We start from the raw sequence: 6,619 nt of genomic DNA on the forward strand, positions 1-6,619 counted from the left end.
TAAAGTAAAAATAAATCCAGAGGGAAAAAGCCACCTTTTTATTCCCTAAACAAAAAAGATAAAACACCAGGCTTCTCCCCTTTTGCAAATCCTCTTTGAAATAACCCAATGAATTCAAATGGCTTAATGATTCAAACTGAGAATAGACATACACCCAGTTACTCTTTTGAATGAGCACGTAAAACATAGAGCAACAGTGACAAGGTAAGGTTACTGAGGCATTTTGTACTTACCAGAGCTTTAGCCTCTATTACTTGATGGACTCCTAACTAGCTTTGACTTTTCATTGACTTTCCTCACCTTTTATTTAAGACTGCATTGACTTTTCCTGTCACTTCTTTAATCCATTTCTAGCATTAAATTGCTGCACAGCTAGCTATAATGCTAGTCAGTATTGATTATATTCTTTCCTCTCAATAATGTTTTGTTACATAAATTGAAAAATAATCAAAGAAGATTCCTAGTGCTTTGCTGCTTTTTAGTAGTTAATAATTTTTTAAAAATTTTAAAAAGTATTTTCTTCAGTGTTTCATTGCTCACTTAATCCAGGCCAGTGTTTTGGAGAAGAAAAGCTGTAAATGAGATGCTGTGCAGTGGTTATGCAGACCGTATTTAATCCCTGGGGTTCACTGTAAGTGACAGTTGCATGAGAGGAAATCCTTACCAGGTCTTGGTGGTGGCTTTCCCAAGAAGCTGAAATCTTGTTCCACAGCTGATGCCCAGGTCTTTTCAAGCAGGGTGACCACAGAAGGAGAGGGGTGACAAGGAGGAATGAGAGCTGCCTCGGTCTTGGGACTTCCCAACTGTGTAACCCACCAACAGGGAAATGCAACACCCCTGGGGATTTGGGGTGCGAACTTGAGACAGTCTGAGCTACAGATGACCGGCTACCGATGAGTTCCTCAGGGATGCAGCGACACTAGAGAAGCAAGACCTGTGCCATGTGTAAAGGTTGCACAGACAGCTCCTGGAAAGCCAGGACTAATTTCCTCCATGCCTTTGCCCTAAAATGGTGGCAATATCTCCTTTTCATGCAGCTGTCCCTTGCAGAGAATGTGGGGGTTTACGCCAAGGTGCTCAGTGGGGGGGTCACCTCCACAATAACCCAGGCCTGACTAAAAGGTATTTCTATGTTACAGAAGAATTGGAATTATAGAAGAGAAAAGATAAAACAAAATATAGTATTCTACAGGCAAATACTGTATGGAATAACACTGTGTTAGCTGAGGCTTAAAATTCTCTGGGGAAATTTAAAAGTTGCTTGAAGAATTACACAAGGAAAGATAAAATCTTTTTTTCCAGCCTCAGGATTTAAGCTTGAATTTATTGTTCCATGACAGGGTGTCTCCTCTCACCATTTAGTGGATCATAACAAGAAAACTTCATTTTTCTTGTTTCTAGCAAAAAAAGTGACTCATGCTTGCAGCCCAGGCTCAGTAATGTGCCTGGCTGGGTAGGTCTTCAACACTTTTTTTGGTAGAGAAGGGAAGGGAAATATCCATGATAAATATAAAATGTTTTTAATATTGTTTCGATGTAGACAAGTAATGTGTTCATTCCTGTCTGTCTCCTTGACTAACCGTGTTGTCACTGCGCAGGCTCACTCCCTTGCGTGGACATTACACAGGGGATGTGACACAGGGCTCATGGTAAGCAAATCTCCTCTCCTGTAAGACTGCCTTCTCTCCCAAGGCACAAAGGCACACCTTTGGTTGTCCTCAAAGTCAGTCTGCTTAAACAGACACATCACTAAAAAATAAACTACAGATTTAAAGAAAATTAAGATGATGTGTTCCAGCTTTACAAGAAGTTTTTTGGTTGTTTTTTTTTTTTCCTCCTCGTATCTTGTGTTTGGTGTTTTGTTTGTTTGTTTGTTGGGGTTTTTTTTGTTAAGGATGGATCCTCTCAGATTTTCCTTCTTTCCCATAATATTAAAGTAGCTGTTTAATGCAACTCAGTCTGTACAGGTAAGTGCCAACAGGTGTATATGATTGCATGTCTGTTCTTGGGCAGGGCATTAAAGCACGCGCAGAGAAAGCTGGTTGGTGTAACAGCCTCCACCACAGACCTCAGATGTCACCTCAGAAAAATCACTCTGATTTTCCCCATCGTGTTCCCTCTCCAATGCCTGGTGTGTCCAGTCCAGGTAGAGCAGAGCCTTCTGGGGGCCGAGACCACCTCTTTCCTCTGAGCTATGCCTGCTACAAACTCTACGTGCTAGGAGAATACAAATTAATGACATTAAACTACTGTTTAAAAGCCTTATTGACTTATGTCTTTTATACAATATTGAAGCCTATATGGTTCTTAAGCCTCTCTGTCACAGTTAATACCAGCTTTCAGTCATGCCTTTGCAATTGAAACTCAGCCGGAGACTAATGGATGACCAACTATTTTCTGCTAATACACAGTAGAAACGTGTGCCTGATCAATTCTTAAAAACACTCGCAGTGAAGAAAGTACTCAGAGAAAGTTGAAACTCTGTTCTTTCTAAGAGAACATTTTTTATGATCCCTGATTCTGCATTTAATTCTGTAAGTGTAGTTTAAAGGGCAGAGGGAGTTGTTAAATTTCTTTTCACATTCACACTTTTCTCCCGTTGGCACTCCTGTGGAATTGTTACTGCTGCTCATGCATACTGAGGGGGAATGCACCCCTTTGCAGGCAGAGTACAGCTCTGCAGCTCATCCCCAGCTATTCCCCAGATGCTTGGCACTCTGATAGCACTGAAGCCCACAGGATTTCCCATTTATGCCCTTATCATTTTTTCTTGCTTCCTACAGAGGATCTGCTTTTGCAAAAAATGTCTCTATGGCAGAGGAGGGCTGGATGCAATGTCCTCATAAGCTCATCAGCAGTTTCTGCTGCTCCTTCAAAGCGCACCACATCCTTCAAAGCACAGCACATCCTTCAAAGCACTTCTAACGCTTGCCTGTCAGCAAAAGAGAAAGCGGGGCCGGAGCCAAAAGTTAAAGATCCAGGTTGCAAACTGCTGCTGGGAAGCACGCCTGTTCCAAGTGTTTTGACATCGGAATTACTGCCTAGACCAGGAGCTAGCCCAGAGTGGATTCGCAGGTTGTGCCATGATTAATGAATTCCTGCTCTTTCTCATTTAGACAGAAGCTACACGAACTGTTTCAGTCAGCTTCTGTCTCCAAGAAGAAAATTAGTACAGAATATAACTACACAGCAGGAAAAAAGAAGTCAGTGCTTCACCAAAGCCTGGATGATCGTTCTGCCCACGCAATTCAGGAGGAGTCCCCACAGCTGAGAAGCTTGTAGCTATAGCATGCAAGGAGTCATATGGCATGTATCACAGCAGGAGACCTTTCATTGCATGCCATGGCAGTTTCTATGGAGAGACAGCACGTCATGGCAAAGCATGCAGCAGTGCAGTTTGGGAGACAAAGCTACAGAGCCCTGCTGTCAGAGAAGAGTGCAAGCCATGGGGTAAAATGCCTCTGATGCCACCAGGAATGCTCCACAATGCAACCCTTCTAACTTCTGTTCGTTTGCTTCTTTTCACACCCCCCCCCCTTTTTTTGTTTTTAAATCAAAAGTGAAATCCCAAGATTTTAGTGAAAAGCAGACATGTTTCTCATCAACATAACACCTGGGATGGAAAATTCTGAATGTGCACTAGTAACCATGTAAAAACCCACTCTGTTGTGCTTCCATTCCAGCCACTGTTCTCGCTGGGCGGCTCTCCAAAGCTTCCTCTGCTGCAGCGCGTTCTTGCTAGGCACTGTCTGTCTGACACAAAGTCCAAGCAGAGAGAAGTCAAGGAGGCAGCTAAGCAACTGGATGTTTCTAATTCCTTTCTTGCTTAAACTGTGTGTACTCAGGTGGGAAAGGATTTTCTTTTTCTTAGCTGAAAGAGATTAACAGTAGGCTTGAGAACATGAAAGAGTACCTTAAGCTGGAGCCAGCTCAGATAATTTTTTGGCTGTGAAAGTTCTAAACAACTTTTAATACAAAGTAAATATATAGCGGTGCTTGACATGGGCCAATATGTGATGTCTGGAATGGCTGTTGTTCTTTGTTTTTATTAAGTCCCTGTTATTATTGTGCTTATAATAGAGTCAAATGAAAAAAAGATGGTTCATTATACCATGTTTTCAACAAACATGGAGCAAAAGGCAGTTTCTTTCTGAGGAGCTTTTATCTAACCACACGGGTTGAAGAAGAATGGGAAGGGCTGTAAGCAGAAAAGATATGTGATAAATATCATGCTGGCATTGAAATTTGAATAGGTGGCCAGTTGAGGCATTGCTGAAAAAAGGCAAATGGGAAAAAATAGAAGAGCAGAGACTAGAATGGGACAATAGTCGAAGGGGATGGAAAAGGAAGGAGAGGACATCTGCTATGGCTGAGAGGAAGGCACTGAGGAAGGTGTGTTGGAGCATGCTAGCTTTCACAACAGAAGAGAAAATGCTCAGAGCCAAAATTGTTCCATATAACTGCTTGGTAAGAAGGATATTGCAGACCTACACAGTCCTTGTTGCTTAGTCCACCATTTGCATGGACAGGTCTGGGGCATCGTGTTTATCCTTCCATCTGGAGATGACAAATTACTGTTGTGAAGTCTCACACTAAGTGGGCAATATAATTCTTGATTGCATATCCAGTTCTTAGAATCACTTTACACTTGAAACAGAAGAACACAGGAAGATGCCTATGACTATAGTTACAGTAAGGGACTATTCCATTGATGCTAATGACAGATTTGTTCCTTAACTATTTCCAGTTTGAATAATGATAAATATTTCTGTCATTGTGTGATGGTCATCTCTGCATAATATTAACACTTTGTCAGTGCTGAATGAGGAAAGTTTAGCTTTGCATTTGCCCATTTCATGGTTTCTACTCCAAAAAGCCTTGAGCTTCTACAAACTCCTTATCCTCAAGTGCTGTTCAATGTGTTAGATTTTGGTTGTGGAAGATGAAAAAGACAGAGTGCTTTTTGGGGAATAGAGAACTATATAATTTACAAGCTGCAAAATGACTACATTAAAATTTAGAGGAAGATGAATATACTTATGTACATAAAATTTCAGTACTAGCCAGTACAGCCATGTACTTGCCCATGTGCACTGAACTCCACCAAAAAACAGTTTGATGTGGAAAACAGACCACTTTTACGTGACAAATACTTCTCTGTTTCACAGTAGTTCCAAGAATGATTTAGAGACAGCATTTTTTTTGTCAATTTTCTTATACTTATTCTGCAGACAGTCAAAAGGATGTAAAGTTAATAAAAAACCAGAGAAGTCTAGAAATTGTCTCTGAATTTCTCAGACTTGGCCACTGTATATTGCAGTAGCATTTCTGCAGAAATCCTCACCAGCCAGTCAGACAGTATTCTGAAAACAACCTTCTACTAAGATAATATCCCTGAGGATCAGACTAGAAGGGGATGAAGAACAAATATGCATTTACATTCATATACATAGTGGGAGCATTAAAAATTCAACTCCTTATGGCAATATTCATAACTACAGGTAAATATTTGCTCTAAATTCATCTTCAATCTATCATCTTTAGGTAAAATTCCCTTAGGTTTTCATAAGCCATTGCGTTACTTTTGCTACAGTGGTATGCTAGAGTGAATTCCACAACTGAAAGTAGAGACAATTGCACTATATCTAGCTTTTGCTAAAGATATGTGGTTAAATTCTTTTGCCTGAAATACAAGGCCTACTGCTGCTAACAAACCCAAACTTCTCCTCTTCCTCACCATTCCTGACCTGACCTTTTCTACTCACATACCCAAGCTACCATTTGGAGGGTCTGATGGATCATTGGATGGCAGTTGCTACCTCACCTCCTTCTTAAACCTCCTTTTTTACAACTTTCCCCTACTCCCTTTCATTAAGGGTCATTATTTTGGATTAAGTCCTTCTTTCCTCATGCCTCTATATTTCACTGTTCCTTTTTCCAGAATGTAAATGAAAGCCTTCCCCATCCTTTTAATTCATTTGGACAATAGCCTTATTGGTCACGGCTGCCAAATCTTCTTTTTTCCAGGCCATCTTATGTTGCTTCCATCCAACTTTTCCACAATCTGCTATTCCGTGTAGCTTTCTTGATGGACCGTGTCACTTGTCTGTTTAAATTTTTTCCAAGATCAGAACTTGCTCTTAAACTTCAGTCTTTATCTCCACCTCAGCCTAAATCTCAGAATTGAATCTGTGTCCTATATAGATGCTTCAGTCATCTACTCATTATTTTTTACATTGTCCTTGACCGTAAAACTGTTCCCCAAAATTCCTTATCCAGGTCTGCCTCCTCATCTTACGCAAAACACCTTGAAAGACTTTATTGCATAGGAAGGCCACACTATTAACTTGTCCTCCTCAACTAATGAAAAGGATGCTCAGGTTACTTTACAAGCACAGATGTATTGCCTTTAGTGGGAGGCAACTATGTGAAATTATACCAGCAGAGAAACTGGCCGAAACACAAGTTAATTTCTTCATTTAGGGTTTCTTACTGTGCTTTGATTTATCTGTGTCTTATCTTCTGGAGTTTCAGCTGTAAAGGGCAAGGATTGTCTTTATCACTGTACTGAATAGCACTGCTATGTTCTCAGTTCTTTCAAGCCAGTAAATAATGAGAT

This window comes from Balearica regulorum, chromosome 2 (genome assembly GCF_011004875.1).
Source record: "Balearica regulorum gibbericeps isolate bBalReg1 chromosome 2, bBalReg1.pri, whole genome shotgun sequence".
Taxonomy (NCBI): Eukaryota; Metazoa; Chordata; class Aves; order Gruiformes; family Gruidae; genus Balearica; species Balearica regulorum.